Below are 16979 nucleotides of genomic sequence, written 5' to 3'. Positions count from 1 at the left end.
CCCTAGACTCGATTATGATACTACAATAGGTGTCGGATTGGGCTGTCTTTGATGTACCAATCAGTGAGATCCTTAACGGGGGTCAAAACCTGGGTATGTTGGGACAATCCGAGAATTCATCTGAGTGGGTGATCAAAGTGACAGGATCAGCCCCTTTGTCGGACAAAGGTAATGATCGGGGATGCACTCTCACTGTTGGAAACCAAGACTGCCGGCAGCCGATTTCAACCATTGAAATTTGTTTTGCAAAATATATTTTATATGAGATATAAAAGTATATATATTATGGTTTCTAAAATGTTTGCAAAAGGGTTTTAATTCCCGGGATCCATATAAGTGGAGAGTGCAACACTGTTCCTTGCAGCCGAGGGAGATGTCCTCTCTTGTCGGGTAGTGTAAGATCATTATGAGCTGAGAGGTTAAGTGTAAGACCATTGAGGATAATACCTGATGGGCTAATCTTGCATCTGCCCACAGTCCCTGGGTGTTACAAGGTGGCTTGGCCCAGGGACCACTTAGGGTAAGTGTTGGGCCCATAGAGCCCATCTAATGGGTTTTAGGGGGTGCACTGTCCATAATAGTGTACTCGGCCAGGCCTTGTAACAAAGGCAGGGCTGAACCCATGTGGCTAATGTGTAGATCAATGTTTGGGTCCCACGCCATACAAGGAAGCCCAACTGGGCAGCATTTTGGAAGGCTTAATGAATACATAACCCTAAATGGGCCTTAAGCCCATTTCAAACTGGACTAATTTGATTAGTCTTTAAGGGGCGAATTCTGAGATAAGATCAGCTGATAGGATTGAGCCCACACCCTATCCACTCAGAGAGTCCAAGATCTAAATGAGATTTAGATTTGGAAACTTCCTAATTAGATTAGGAACTGGCTGATCTAATCTACAGATAAGATAAGGATTATCCCTTATCTTAAAAGGACTTCTAATCCATATATGATTTAGGTTAGCAACTCCTAATGGGATTAGGAGCTGATCCCTTTAAGTCTATAAAAGGAAGAGGGGGCGGCAGCTTTTAGACACACAACAACCAACAGACTCAAGTCTTGTCTTCAGAGCTGAGATACAGAGGAGAAAATTCTGTGCCCTGCAAATTCTCTCTAGCCGCATCCTTCCTGCAACCGCCTATAGCAGTTCAATCTCCATTGCTTGGGAGAAATCAAGATCGGATCTTGATTACAATCTTTTGGAGAAAAGATTGGCAGGAGTTGTATTCACTAGCCGCCCAGTTGATTCTTGGTAAGAATCAAGTTCTTAGGAAGGACACTGCTGATTCTGCTCCACCCTACACTACGCCATCTTCAGTGGGAGCGGTTTTTGGTTTTTACCTTGGGCGTGAACACCTCCATTGAGAGATATTATTTCTCTGTATCAGGTATTATCTCTGTCTCCTTCTTTTGGTTCAGATCTGGTTCAGTTTATGGTTCAAGAATGATCCTTGAAAATATGATTTTCTAAATAGGGAATTCGATTCCCAGTTGAAGGGAAAGAAAAAATTTTTGAAATTCACCCTCCTTTATTCCACAATCTTGGGCGTCCATATGATGGATTTCCTATCCCTTCATATTTAACACAATGGTTAGAAGATGATGATGATAACAAAGGATATTAGTTAGATTTGGATATAGCAAATTATGATTCATACAAGGATGTTTGATCATCCAAAATCTACATTAATTTAATGTTATCTAGGTGTGACCATAAGGTTGGTTGGGTTTGGGTTGAGCTTAAAACCATCTAGTTGTAGCATCTAAGTGTGAATGAGAGTGTGGAGCTTTTGTTTGACTAAAGTACCTAATTTTTTTTCGTCCCTCTTTAATTGTAAGAATAGAAATATAATTTGAAAAATCTTTTTTTCATTCAATTATATTTGTCTTATGTTTAAGGTAACTCCCATAAACATTCATTATGTCCTATCATTCACTAAAATACCCCTGTTTTTAAATTTGGTACACCTCTAATTGTGAGGACAAAAAATGTAATTTGAACAACTACACTTCTCCGCATTCAATTCCCTCTCATCAAATCTTATACTTAGGGTTTAACTCCCATTCTTTCATTGAATCATATATTTAAGTTATTTTTCACTAATAAGTTATATCAATTAAATATATATCCAATACTTTTAACAATATAAAATACATGCTTTTTAAAATCGACCTAAATGGAATCGTTCTTCCATTCTGGTAACGAGTAAACAACTCAACCACTTGTGTCAAATGGGTCAATCCATGATGTCATAAGTACATAAAATAGTTTTAAAATATAAATACATAAAAAATATAGAAAAATTGGGCACATCTATAATATTTTCTATTAATTATATTAAAGAAAAAAAAGTATGATAAATAATAACTATTCTTATTGATGTTTGAATGAAATATAAATTTGAAACTAATCCAAAAAGAAAAATTATGTGTGTGATGGTGGGTCAACAATTCAAACTTTTAAATCAAATGTGAAAACCCTTGATATCGTAATTAAATATAAAAAATGAAAAAAAATAAAAAAACACAAAATATTATGTAATAATACAAAAATATTGTAAAAGCATTTAGGCACTTAATTAATTTCTTATATTAATCATATTAAAATAAGTGTAATAATTAAAATTTGTTTTATTGATTTTGGAAATAAAATATAAAGTTTAATACTGACCTAAAAATGAATTTGTTTTCCTAGTGGTGGGTTAACGATTCAACATTTTGGGTAATATGTATTAATCCTTGTTCTCATAATTAAATAATAATACTTAAAAGAGATAAAAGTACAAAAGCTATGAAAATAGCTTTAGGGTGCCACCCACCCCTTTTAGTCTCCACCTTTCAACCCTAGGCGCCTTAATCTCCACCCTCCATTTCTGGGCACCCGAATCTCAGCCCTACATAATATTGGGCACCCAACCTTCATTAGAAGCCCTAGAGTGCCCATATCTTTGCAAAAACCCAGTTGTCGCCTCCCTCTTTCTCTAATCCCCGTTGTGTCCATCATTCTCTATGAAAAAGACCAAAGGGCTCCTGAGAAGGGATTGGATTCTTCCCTCAGGTAAGACAGAAGGCTGATCTTGAGAAGTTGAAGGGTAAAGGAAGAGGAGAACGCCCATGCAAGAGGAGGGGTTCCTGCTTGCAGTTCGCCTAAGCCATTATTGCCACTTCTAGATTCAGATCCGAACTAGTTTCTTTAGCTTTAGTTTTAATTTCTATTCTTTCATTTCCAGTTCCGCTTTTTTCCTTTATGCAATTTAGTTTAATCTTTGTTTTCTTTTTTGCAAATCTGGGATTTGGCCAGGTAAGACGGAAGGCCTAGCTCTAGAAGTTCGAGGGTCAAAGGAGAGACCTGAAGACTACTACCTCTGATCAAATTACAAACTTTTTAATTAGTTTCTTTTATTTATTTCTTTCTGTTATTTATTTATTTTTCTGCACATTTCACTTTTAGCAATGTTCGGATTCTAGTTATCCAGTTTAATTAATTAAATTTTGTGTTTCTTCAACTCTTAATTGTGTTCTTTTTCCCAGATTCATGTAAATAATGATTTTTACATCACTTCCCTATGGATACGACCCGTTCTCACCATTTTACTGTGTTTGTAATTGTTTGAGAATCAGAGAAATTTTATAAATATTAAAACTGGTGTTTCGAAGTGGTTAATGACACACTTCCCACCAACATCAGTTCACAAACATCCGCTCCCCTTGGTGACTCGAGCCCCCGGTGGGGCGGCTGCCCTTGGGGCGGCCTCCTGCCTAGGGGTACCCTCGTCAATCCATTGAGCGAGGTGGTCCATCCGGTCAAGGACTGCTTGGAATTGTTCCGTTGTGACCAGCTTTTGGGCGTTCTTGGTGTTTCTCACCTTGTCAGCTAAAGCTTAGGCTTAGGAGTTGATTCCTTTTAGTTCTTTAGGGAAGTTTGATTGAGGGAAGTTTTAATGACATTTCCCACAGACAACACCAATTGTTAATGCTCGGGATGGGCTGAGGACAACATGATGATTTCACTCCTAAGCTGAGGTGTCTGAGGTTCAATGTGGCCGAGGTGGTCAAGGTGTCCGAGGTCCCGCGTAGTTGAGGTGTGAGGAGACCGAGGACTAGTGAACTGGTCCTGTGAAGAGAAGAATGTTAGTGCCCCTGGGTGAGAACCCAAGGCAAAGACTCTGACGATCAAGTCAATATTAGGAGGGGTAAGAGGTGGACGAGGTCTGAGTGGTGAATACTCAGACGAAACCACAAGAATTCTCAAGTACTACCTAGAGAGTTTAAGTTCTAATTCTTTAACTTAAGGGTATCACCTCCTATTTATACTTGAGGCTGCCTAGAGATAGGTGAGATCAAACAGTCTGAATAAAGTCCGCGGGGAGCACAGCCATATGAGGCCGCACTATTGGTAGTCAATGTTTAGTTGGCTTGAGGAAACCCAAAAACCGGAGTCAATGTGTAGTACTGTAGGAGAGATGGTGAAGGTATGATGGCCGATTGATTGATTGTCCGACATACACGCTAGGTTAGGCATTGATCGTTCCACACCTCCCTTTCCGTTTGGTTGAGGCAACCACCACAGCCTCCTTAAGCATAGAAAATAGATGGATAAAAAAACAAAGCATGCAAATTAATTTGTAAAAGCATAAAATAGATATTTCAAAAGAAAATTGATTTCTCAGCTTAATTCTTTTCGTCCTCCTCATTGACGGAAGGGAGATTTTTGTTAAGTTCTTTAAAAATTCAGGGCAGGTTTTTGCTAAAACAAAACTTATAGGAGAGGTTTTATGATTGTCAAAAACTTTAGAAGAGGATTTTGTATTTTATCCAATTTCTCTAGATTGGCTAGTACGTGGAGTTGATTTGGTTAATTCTACTTTAGTACCCTAAACTTTAGGGATAGTGTCAAATTATTACCCGAATTTTAAAATATGTCACTTCAGTACTTAAACTTTCAAAATGTGTCAAGTTGAAGTTGGTCCCTACTGATAATGGGCCATTAGTTATTTGTTGAAAATTTTAAAATTACCCTTTCAAAAACAAGACATTGTTCATTATCTTGTACCTTGAGACTAAACCAGTTGAGGTGTTTTAGATTTTAGACTAATGAATGCATTATCTTCTACTTTTAGTTTTGAAACACATTATTGTCTAGTTATTTCTTTGATTTCAATTATTGTCCCTCTCTGTCATATTTCATGTTTTTTTCTCTCTTTTTCTTTGGAGATAGCCAGTTAATCTCAAAGTAGAAGACAATGAAGTACATTATCTTTCTTTGAAGGATAATTTTGACATTTTCAATAAATAATTAATAGTAGATTAATGACAAGTACCAACTTAACACTTTCTAAAAATTTAAATACATCAATGACTCCTTTGAAAGTTCAAATACTAAATTGACACTACTCCCAAAGTTCCGCTACTAAAGTGGAATTTTCCTTTTTTTTAAATGCGAATGAAATGCATTTAATCTCCAAGAGTCCAAAATCCCAAATGTGGTCCAACTATCAAAAAAAGTTCAAATGTCTTTTATGAGTTTAGGTGAAATAAAAGTAAAAAATGAGAAAATTAAAATGGGAAGAGAGAGAACAAGGAGAGAAGTTGTGACGTGGACAGTATAAATGATTTATCTATTAAAAGCATTAAAAGCTAAACGTCTCTCCTCGAGAAACTGAAGGGCGTTTGTCCCTATGATTGGTTATTTTTGAAATGATTGCATTTTAAAATCAATAAAAATTAAAGTAATTCTATGATGAATATGGTTAGACAATGTATCATCAAGAATATTCTAGAAATGTCCTAATACTCCTGTCTAATTGTCATTGAACAAAGTCTAACTAATCACCACATTTAATAGTATTAAAATTAAGAAAATATAACAGAAAATAATAAAAAATAAGATAAATATAATAAATTAATACAAAATTTTCTAACACAACCATTTAATTGGACTTGGTATCACTTGACTCAACACTCGTGCATATATCACGTGAGACAAGTATAATATAGATCCAGAAATGCAAGAGTTAAAGTGTTCAAATAGGCTTTAAATGCTGATATCTAATTAAAACAAAATCTCGAATTTATGATCATCATAAATGATGAGTTTACCTTTTTTACAAAATTCAAAAATATCTATTATATATTAAAATCAATTATGTTTCTGATACAGATCTCTATATAAAGGATGCTCCCATCGACTCCATCATATAGAAACGAAAACCATTTGATAGAGCTCACAATCTACATCCACAGGAAAGTATGAAGAAGGCTTCGTTCAACTTATCTTTAATAGTCTTCTCTTTAGCCATCTTGTTTGGTTAGTCTTTCTCCCTCTCTCATGTTTTTTCTTTTAGGCTATATCTGGTTTGAACAAAAAGGCAAGAAAAAAAGAGAAATATAAAAAAACCTTTATAAATCTTATATAAAATTTTCTTCCTTTTCCTTCATTTCCTTATCTTTGATGATTTAATCTATTCACATTTAACATGGTTGAGATGCCGTCTGTAGGTCTATTTCTTTCGTCAACAGAAGCATTCAATTGCTATTCAGATGATCAATGCAAAGGAAAATGCGACCCTAGTTGCCCAGATGTTATATGCCTCGATACCGTTTGCGTATGCATATGTCACGAATCTGCACAAGCCAATGACACGACTGCAGTACCAAAGGCAAACGCCAACCCTGTTCAGGGCCTTCAGGCTCAGGCTACACCTTAATCCCGCTCTTGTCAGTTGACAAATTAAAGGGATTGAAATAATTGTTGTAGTCTAATAAAATATAATATAATGTATAATAAGTTGGCCCATCGAAACTCTTTAGAATTTCTTGTTTACTTCGTCTGAGATGGTTCTTCTATTTTGTTTGGCTTCGGTCCTTTGTAGTGTTTCCACTGGCATTGAAGCAGACGCTTTACCTAGCTCTTCGTTTTGGTTTTCATATTTCTGATTAGTATTCTGTACTTTAGGCTTAGTGTTATTTTAGTTCTTGAATTTTAGAATGCAACAATTTAGTGTCTAATTTTTAAAACGTGATAATTCAATATCTATAGTTAATTAGCTATTAATTAATCATTAAGCGGTATTTGAAAAAGACATAAATGTTCTTTAAGTGTTATTTAATTTTCTTTAACAATAATCTAAACGTTGACAAAAAATTAATATTCTCAAATCTTTACATTTTCCATTCAAGAAAGTTGGAGTTATATTTGAGTGGGCAGTGACCCCAACTTTCTTGAAGAGAAGAGACAGATTTGAAACTGTTAATATTTTGTCAATGTTTGGATGGTTGATAAAGAAAATTAGATGACGCTTGAAAGGCATTTGTGTCTTTTTCAAATGTCACTTAATGACCGGTTAACAACTAGTTAACGGTAGGTACTGGATTATCAAGTTTTAAAACTTCGGATACTGAATTGTCGCATTTTAAAGTTCGAAGACCAAAGTGACACTATACCCAAAATACAAGATACTAATCAGGAATTTTCCCTATTATTAATTGTTCAATTGGTCAATCTTCGGTGAGCTTATCTCCTCAACAAAATTGTGGAAGTCGCTGTTGATGATTTCTTTGAGCCCGTTTGGGAAGGTTTTAGGGTTTTAGCTTAATTTGATTGAACTGTGTTGACTGAGCTGCATTGAAGAAGCTATTAAAATTAGGTTTATAAGTCGATTTATCAGCTCAAGCATAGCTTAATTTTAAGATTTTTATAGGGTTGACCTTACAAAGCAAAAAGCTGATGCGTTCAAATCCTCCCAATACAAGGCACTTTGTTTGTGAAGACATCTTATGTTTTGCCAAAGACCTCAATTGTCTTTTTCTTTTGTGGGTTGAATTGGCAATCGGGTGGTTCACACCCTTGCACTAGGAGGTTTGTGGGGTCAAGGTTTGTTTTGCTTTCACTGTTCATGTCGGATGGTTGACTTTGCTAGATCCGTTGATAGCTAGTGTTGAGGGGTTATCAAAACTAGGCTTACGAAAGGTTGATAGAATTTCATTTAGTAGATATTTGGCATCATCGCTATTTTTAACAAGGTTTTTAAAATCAGATAGGACGAGGAACCATTCTGGGTTTAGTTCCCGTGTTGAATGGTCTGACCGACTGGTCTGAACAGACAGCCCACTCTGACAACAAAAAAATTAAAAAAATTAAAAAAAGGCCAAAAACCTTTGTTCAAGTCGACGGTTCGATGGTTTGACTGCCTGAGTCAGTAGTTCATTGGCAACATCAATGGTTTTTGGCCAAAAAGCAGTTTTGGAGTGAAACAGAACTGGTCATGTGACCGGTTCTTGGTTTTTCTGGTCTAACTGTTTGGTCTTGTCCAGTTTTGAAAACACTCATTTCTAGTGAGGTTGTTGTGGTATTTGACATGTATCAATGTATTGGTCTGTCCATATGAAGCAATCCCTATAATTCCCTCTCATTGGACAATATAAAAACCAACACCCATAGTTCCCTTTAGTTTTTGCCATGTGTAGTGTCATTTCTTCCTTTCTACATGAACAATTTGGTAGAAATATCCTCTCAACCATGTGTTGCTTGCAAAGTAATTTGGAATGATAAACATCTAGGCATAATTTCCCATTAACTTGTAAGTAATCTAAATGTAAAGAACATATCAAGCATAACTCATTCAGTGCAAATAGATCAATCATAGATTCATCTCCATATTTGTCAGTTGATCATCTATATACCACCACCACTAATATTAGAGGCTTCATCTGATGGTAGGTCCTCTCTTCCCCATCCCCATCTATTAATGTGTGCATCTATGTGCTCCCTTTTTAATGAAATTGTATGTTATGAAACATGCCATGACTATAAACTATTGAAAATCTAAGTCATAACACTACATGTTCTTTAAAATTGGGGATTTGCCTTTACCAAAACAGTGTTTGATCACATTATTTAGGGAAGAGTGTGTGTAATTGAAATATTCCTCATGTGATTAAAACAACATGTCCCTAAAAATCATGTGTGATACTACTCTCCATGGGGTAAGGAGCAAGAAATTTGGATGCATTCGCAAAATCAAAAGCAACAAGGTAACTTCCCTACATTGAATATTAATTATAAGGATATTATTGAATGAAGAATAATTTGTTTAAAAAGTTGTTATTTATATTTGCGTTGTACTTAGTAGAGGTACATGAAATCATACTTTTGGTATAGCAATTACTTCCGCAAGGATTTTAGAGTCATTTGCCAAACCTTCCCATCCAATGTACACAAACGTAAAAAGCATATGACTAAAACATTTGATGTACACAACTTCCTCCTAACTATAAGGAATTTGTTCACTAATTGTCAGCACCTAATTTTCATTCAATCCCTTCTCTGATCCACTTCTCACATTCTAGATTCCCAATTAGATCGCATCATTATTTCTAGAATATGTCAAAACCCTAAGAAACTAAATCTCAACTTAGATACTCTTAAATTCACCTATAAAACTACAAAATTCCCTTCCGATTATTATAATTGTGTCACATCACCACACATGTCATACAATTAGGCAACATCACATGTAACAAAACCTTTAAACAAAACAGTCACACCAAATTTCAACCTTAAATTCCTTCAAATCCCTTTAAAACAAGCAATATTCCATATTTAAGCATTTTCAAAACCTCGATCTAAACCATATCATTTAATCCATACCTCTGATAAAAGATCCATTACTTCCATTCATTTCATAATGTTTACAAATACTATCTACCAAATATTATCTAAAAATTTTCATGTTTGACCCAAACTCTATTTCAATAAATCTTGTTAATTAGAGCTTATCATCCATAGATTTTCATCATCCAAGCCTTGTTCGACTAATCAAACATTACCACTGATATCAAAGACCGAGAAAAACCCAATATGCCAATTTTTCCAACCTAAGTCACCCATTTGATCATTAAACCAAAAAAACTATTTTGATGCACCAAATAAAATTACCCCTTTATGTGTCCTAACATAAGACCACAGTAGAATGTGTGCTAAAACCTTGGACACATGGTTAGATTAAGGTTTCAGGTTTTCTTGCATGGTTAAGCATGTCTGAAACCTTAAACATGACCTGTTCCAACCTTCCCTCTCTATAAATAGTATGGGTTTAGAGTTCTAAAGGCAGATTTTTGAAGAGGACAAACTAGAGGAATAACACCCCCACTTGAATCCCTAACCATTTCAGCATGGAACTTAAGAAAGAATTTCAATATCAGCTTAAAACCCACCAAAAACGCCCTCATTTCTCCCTGTGTTTACATCCTATCATTTAGGGAAGACAAAGTCCTTCTCAAATATCCATTCTTTCACATCAAAGAGTAGTTGCAAGACCTTTCTTCATCTAAAAATCTCAAGAGATAACATTTCCAAGCTTTAGGATCGTTTCTTTAAATGTTTTGTCAAGGCTACATCAAATAAGTAAGCTTCTTAACCAGCATTGTTAGTTCTTCATTCTTCTTAACTAATTTTTGCATTAGTCTCTTTATAGAAATCAATGAGTTTGATTTTGGATTGATAAAGACTAGAGCTCTAGACCTGTGAAAGCTTTCCTTCTAGCTTCACATAATCTTAGAATTAGAGGAAGAGAGTTGAGGAATTTAGGGAAAATTAATACCTAATTCTTGATAACGTTTGCTTAAAACTAAGATTAAAAGATGCTAAAAGGGATTTCTGAAGGGATGAGAGATCCATCATATGGATGGCCGAACCATGCAGGAAGGTTGTGTTAGACAGTTTTGTATGCCCTTAGCTTCAATAAAAAAAATTGATGTACTTTATGAGTTTATTGTAAATGAATAAAAGTACATATTTGATTCATGTTTCCTTGGTATGTTTCTGTGTAATACCCTTAAACTGGATACTTATTGAGACTCGTGTTAGTTTAGAATGTTCACAGCCAGTGGGTCGGTCTGGGGAGACCTATCCTGACAAGGCTGACACTGTGGTGCCACCAAGTCGGTTGGGGTGGCTTGTCTCAGCTACCGGGGTGAGACCCTAGGCACATACAGTGTGGGATTAATTGAATCTTTGAACTGGACCAGATTTCCAGTATTGCCCTGGACCTTGGAGATTGATGGGCAAAATTGGAAAGTTACACCCGACCCCTAGACTCAATTATGATACTGCACTAGGTGTCGGATCGGGCTGTCTTTGATGTACCAATCAGTGAGATCCTTAGCGGGGTCAAAACCTGGGTATGTTGGGACAATCCGAGAATTCATCTGAGTGGGTGATCATAGTGATAGGATCAGCCCCTTTGTCGGACAAAGGTAATGATCGGGGATGCACTCTCACTGTTGGAAACCAAGACTGCCGGAAGCCGATTTCAACCGTTGAAATTTGTTTTGCAAAATATATTTTATATGAGATATAAAAGTATATATATTATGGTTTCTAAAATGTTTGCAAAAGGGTTTTAATTCCCGGGATCCATATAAGTGGAGAGTGCAACACTGTTCCTTGCAGCCGAGGGAGAGGTCCTCTCTTGTCGGGTAGTGTAAGATCATTATGAGCTGAGAGGTTAAGTGTAAGACCATTGAGGATAATACCTGATGGATTAATCTTGCATCTGCCCACAGTCCCTGGGTGTTACAAGGTGGCTTGGCCCAGGGACCACTTAGGGTAAGTGTTGGGCCCATAGAGCCCATTTGATGGGTTTCAGGGGGTGCACTGTCTTTAACAGTGTATTCGACCAGGCCTTGTAACAAAGGTTGGGCCGAACCCATGTGGCTGATGTGTAGATCAATGCTTGGGTCCCATGCCATACAAGGAAGCCCAACTAGGCAGCAGTTAGGAAGGTTAAGTGAGCACATAAGCTTAATGGGCCTAAAGCCCATTTCGAACTGGGCTATTAATTTAGTTAATTAAAGGGGCGAATTCTGAGATGGATTAGCAGTTAGGATAGGGTCTTAATCCTATCCACTTAGAGAGTCCAGATCTGCATGTGATTTAGATCTAGAAACCTCCTAATAAGATTAGGATAAAGCTAATCTAATCTGTAGATAAGATAAGGGTTTATCCTTATCATTAGAAGAGAAGGCTGATCCAAATATGATTTGGATAAGCACCTCCTAATGGGATTAGGAGCTGATCTTTAAAGTTAACAAAAGGAAGGAGGGGGTGGCAGCCTAGATAGAGAGACCAAGAAACACATCAGATCCTTTTTTAGTGCTGAAATCAAGAAGAGAGAATTCTGCACCCTGCGAATACTCTCTTGCCGCCTCCCTGCTCTTGCCACCCTGTTTGCCAGTTCGATCTCCAACTGTGGGAGAAGTCAAGATTGGATCTTGACATCAATTCTTTGAGAAATGATTGAAAATGAAGCTGTGCTCACGTTCCATCCTGCTGTTTCTTGCGAAGGATAGAGTTCTTGGGGAAGAATACTACTGATTCTACTCCATCCTACACTGCGCCATCTTCAGTGGGAGCAGTCTTTGGATCCTTCCTTGGGCGTGAACACCTTCGTTGGGAGATATTGCTTCTCCGTATCAGGTATCATTCTCTCCCAAAGATTGCAGAATAAGGGGCGAATTTCAAAAATTTTTCTCTCCCTTCAACTGGGAATCACATTCCCTATTTAGAAAATCATATTTTCAAGCAATCTTTGGGAGAGAATGATACCTGATCGGGAGTTATTGTTACTCCGTATCAGGTATATCCCTCTCCTCCCTTTTTGTTTTAGATCTGATCCGATTTGTTTCAAGATTGATAATAGAAAATGCAGTATCAAGAACTATTCTTGATCACTCCCACTGGTGGAGATCGAACTGGTAGGGCAGCCAGAGCAGGAGAGAAGAAGATAGTGCAATCAAACTGTGTTGTCTCTCTCTGTAATTCAGTAAACTCTGAGATAATTTGGAGGTTTTCCCTACTCTTCTATTTATAGCCTTAAAGAGATGATCTCTTAATCCCATTAGGAGTTTTCTAATCCAAATCTTTTATTTGGATCTAAACTCTCTTTAGGAGAAAGGATAATCCCTTATTTTATCTACAGATAAAGATCAACCTTCCTAATCTAATTAGGAGTTTCTTGATCCAAATCTTTATTTGGATCTGGACTCTTTGAGTGGATAAGGATAAGCCCTTATCCTTTCTGCTGATCTAAATCCCAGAACCGCCCTCTTTTAATTAATCTTAATAAGCTAAATCAAATTAGGCTTTAGGCCCATTAAGTCTATGTGCTCACTAGCCCCTCAATCTTCTACCCAGTTGGTTATCCTTGTATAGAGTGGCACCCAAACATTGGTCTACACATCAGCCACATGGGTTTGCCCAAGCCTTTGTTACAAGGCCTGACCAAATTCACTATACGGGATAGTGAACCCCTGAGTCCATCATCATGGGCTCTTAATGGGCCTGACATTTACACTAAATGGTTCTTAGGTCAAGCCACCTTATAAAAACCCAAGGACTGTGGGTAGATGCAAGATTAGCCCATCAAGTATTACCCTCAATGGTCTTACACTTAACCTTTCAGCCCATAATGATCAAACACTGCCCAACAAGATAGGACCGAGGCCGACCGGGTCGGGCCGGGCTCGAGCCGGGCTTTCACTTGTCATTAAGGGAAATATGCTAGGATCGAGGCCGACCCCGACCCGACCAACGGGCCTATAACTTGGGCCCGAGCCCGGCCCTGATAAAAAGCCCGAAACTCGAGCTTGAGCCCGAGCCCGAAGCCCAACCTAATAAAAAAAAACAATTTACCCTATTCAAATTAGAATTAAAAATTCAGATAGTTTTTTTTCCTATTTAAATGAACAATGGGCCTACAAGATGGTTTTTTCCCCTTTCTTTTATATTTTAAAACATAGTTTTACATTCTTAAATCAAAAAAAATATTCAAATGGACATAATCACATTACTCACTTTAAGTCTAATATTAGGTCGAGTCGGGCTGGGCTCGGGCCGGGCTATTTTGACAAAACCCGAGCCCGGCTTGAATTTATTGCGAGATGGGCTTTTTGGCCCGAATTTAAGCCCGCGGGCCTATAACCACATTCAAGCCCGTCCGGAGGCCGGGCTGGGCCAGGCCGACTAGTCGGGCCACCCGGCCCATGAACAGGTCTAGCTACAAGGTATAGTGCTGCACTCTCTACTCACATGGACCCTGGGAATTAAAACATTTTGCAAAAATTTTGAAACAATATATGTATGTATAATTCTATATAAATATATTTTGTAAAACAAATTTCAACGATTGAAATCAACTACCGACAATTTAGGCTTCCATTAGAGAGAGCGCATCCCCGATCATTCACATTGTCCAACAAAGGGGCTGATCCTATTATCACTATGATCACCCACTCAGATTAATTCTCGGACTGTCCCAACATACCTAGGTTTTGACCCCCTCTATGGATCTCACTGATTGGCATATCAAAGAAAGTCCAATATGACACCTAGTACAATATCATAATTGAGTCTAGGCGTCAAGTGTAACATTCCAGTTTTGCCCGTCTATCTCCAAGGTCTAGGGCAATATTGGAATTCGGGTATTCTGGTCTGGTTCAAGGTTTCATGAAAACCCACACTACATGTACCTCAGGTCTCACCTTGGCAGCTGAGACAAGCCACCCCAACCAACTTTGTGGCACATCAGTGTTAGCCTTGGTAGGATAAATCTCCCCAGATCTATCTAACGGCTGTGAAGATTTTAAACTAACACGAGTCTCATAAGTGTCTAGTTTAAGGGTATTACACAGAAACACACCATAATAACATGAATCAAATTTGTACTTTATTCATTTACATTAAATGTCATAATGTACATCATTCTGATTGAAGCTAAGGGCATACATTGTCTAACAACTCCCACTTGCACTTAGGTCCAATCGGGTATAAGCCAGAGTCCCATGCTTTTCATGTGTTTCTCAAACACTTTATGTGTTAGTGGCTTAGTCAATGGGTTGGCTACATTCTCCACTGATACTACCTTTTGAATTAGGACGTCCCCTCTTCCAACTATCCCCTGCAATACATGGTACTTCGTCTCGATGTACTTCGACTTCAAGTGGGCTCATGGCTCCTTAGCTTAAGAAATGGCTCCATTGTTGTCACACAACAATGGAATGGGTGATGTGCTGGTTGGAACTACTCCTAATTCTTGAATGAACTTCTTCATCCATACGACTTCTTTGGCAGCTTCACTTGTGGCAATGTATTCGGCTTCGGTTGTGAAATCCACCATAGACCCCTGTTTGTTGTTTTTCCAATAAATAGCACACGATCCTATCGTGAAGATACAACCAGATGTAGACTTTCTATCATCTGGATCTGATTGGAAATCGGCATCAGTATACCCCTAGATCTGTAGTGAAATATAATCGAATACCAGACAAAACTCTTTTGTCTTTCAAAGGTATTTTAGTATGTTTTTCACAGCGGTCCAATGCTCCTTCCCTAAGTTAGATTAGTATATACTTACCATACTCACTTCTTGAGAACTGTTAGGACGACGAGTGCACAACATGGCATACATGATGCTACATATGGCTAAGGCATAGAGAACCTCTTTCATGCCCTCAATCTCTTCAGGAGTCTTGGGAGACATACCCCTGGAGAGAGTGACTCCATGCTTGAAAGAAACATTTCCTTTCTTTGAGTTCTCCATGTTGTATCTCTTGACTATTTTGTTAATATAAGTAGTCTAGGATAATCCTATTATCCTCTTCAATCTATCTCTATAGAGTCGAAGACCCAGTATGTATGAGGCTTCTCCAAGATCTTTCATGGAGAATTGATGTGAAAGCCACACTTTCACCATAGTCAATATTCTTACATCATTACCAATGAGTAGAATGTTATCTACATATAGAACCAAGAACATAACCTTATCCACACTGGTTTTCTTACAAAAACAGGGCTCATCCGGATTTTGCTTAAAGTCAAACTATTTGATGGTAGAGTCACATCGGATGTTCCAACTCCTACAAGCTTGCTTAAGTCCATATATGGATTGATTGAGTTTACATACCATGTGTTCCTGACCTACAACTATGAAACCTTGCAATTGCTGCATATAGATATCTTTAGTAAGATCTCCATTCAGGAACGCGGTTTTGATATGCATTTTCCAAGTTTCATATTCATGGTATGCTGCTACAGCTAGCAGGTTCCTAATGGATTTAAGCATGGGCACAAGAGAAAAGGTTTCCTCATAATCGATTCCCTCTTTTTTAGTGTACCCTTTCGCCACAAGATGAGCCTTGTAGGTCTCAACTTTACCATCAGAGCCCTTCTTCCTCTTATAGATCCATTTACAACCAATTGCTTTTACCCCAATGGTGAATCTACTAGAGTCCAAACTCCATTGGTCTCCATCAAGTCCATCTCTGCTTTCGTATAGGTCATGGGGTCCTCCTCACTAGTTGTGGCTTCCACCAAGTAACTTTCTTGGTCATTGCCGTAATGAGCTAGAGGCTTGGAATCCCGGGTAGATTTCTTAGGTTGGTTATTAACTGGAGCTTGTGGGATATCTCCCACTACCCTTGAGCTCTCATTGTCAAGAACAACTTCTTGATGATGATTGTTCAGGATGTAATCATCTTCTAAGAAATGGGCATTTCAACTACAAAACACCTTCTATTCTCTTGGGTCATAGAATAAATACCCTATAGAGCCTTTTGGGTAGCCTATAAATAGGCAATGACTGGTCTTGGATTCCAATTTGTTAGCACCTATTCTTTTAACATGTGCTAGACAACCCCAAATCTTCAAGTGTCTCACACTTGGTTTCTTATCGGTCCAAAGCTCATAGGGAGTCTTCAGAATGAATTTGGTAGGAACCTAGTTCAACACATATATCATAGTCTCAAATGCATAACCCCAAAAAGATGTGGGTAGCTCTTGGTGTACGAGAAGTGATTGGACCATATCCAATAAAGTTCGGTTCCTCTTTTCTGACACATCGTTTAGCTGTTGTGTTGGAGGAGGAGCTAGTTGTGATACTATTCCATTGTCCTTTAAGTAGTCCCTGAATTCGTCAGAGAGA

General features: G+C 37.7%; 1 long non-coding RNA gene across 1 annotated transcript; it reads left to right on the top strand.

Moving 5' to 3' along the window:
* Positions 1 to 6166: 6166 nt before the first annotated feature.
* On the top strand, positions 6167 to 6823 carry LOC148874623 (uncharacterized). Its single transcript, XR_016105108.1, has 2 exons — positions 6167 to 6307; positions 6499 to 6823. It is a non-coding gene; the product is annotated as an uncharacterized LOC148874623 (long non-coding RNA).
* Positions 6824 to 16979: the final 10156 nt, after the last annotated feature.

Source organism: Nelumbo lutea, chromosome 1, assembly GCF_056320005.1.
Source record: "Nelumbo lutea isolate HS-2025 chromosome 1, American lotus-T2T, whole genome shotgun sequence".
NCBI lineage: Eukaryota > Viridiplantae > Streptophyta > Magnoliopsida > Proteales > Nelumbonaceae > Nelumbo > Nelumbo lutea.
This window is presented reverse-complemented; position numbering and strand designations above follow the sequence as displayed.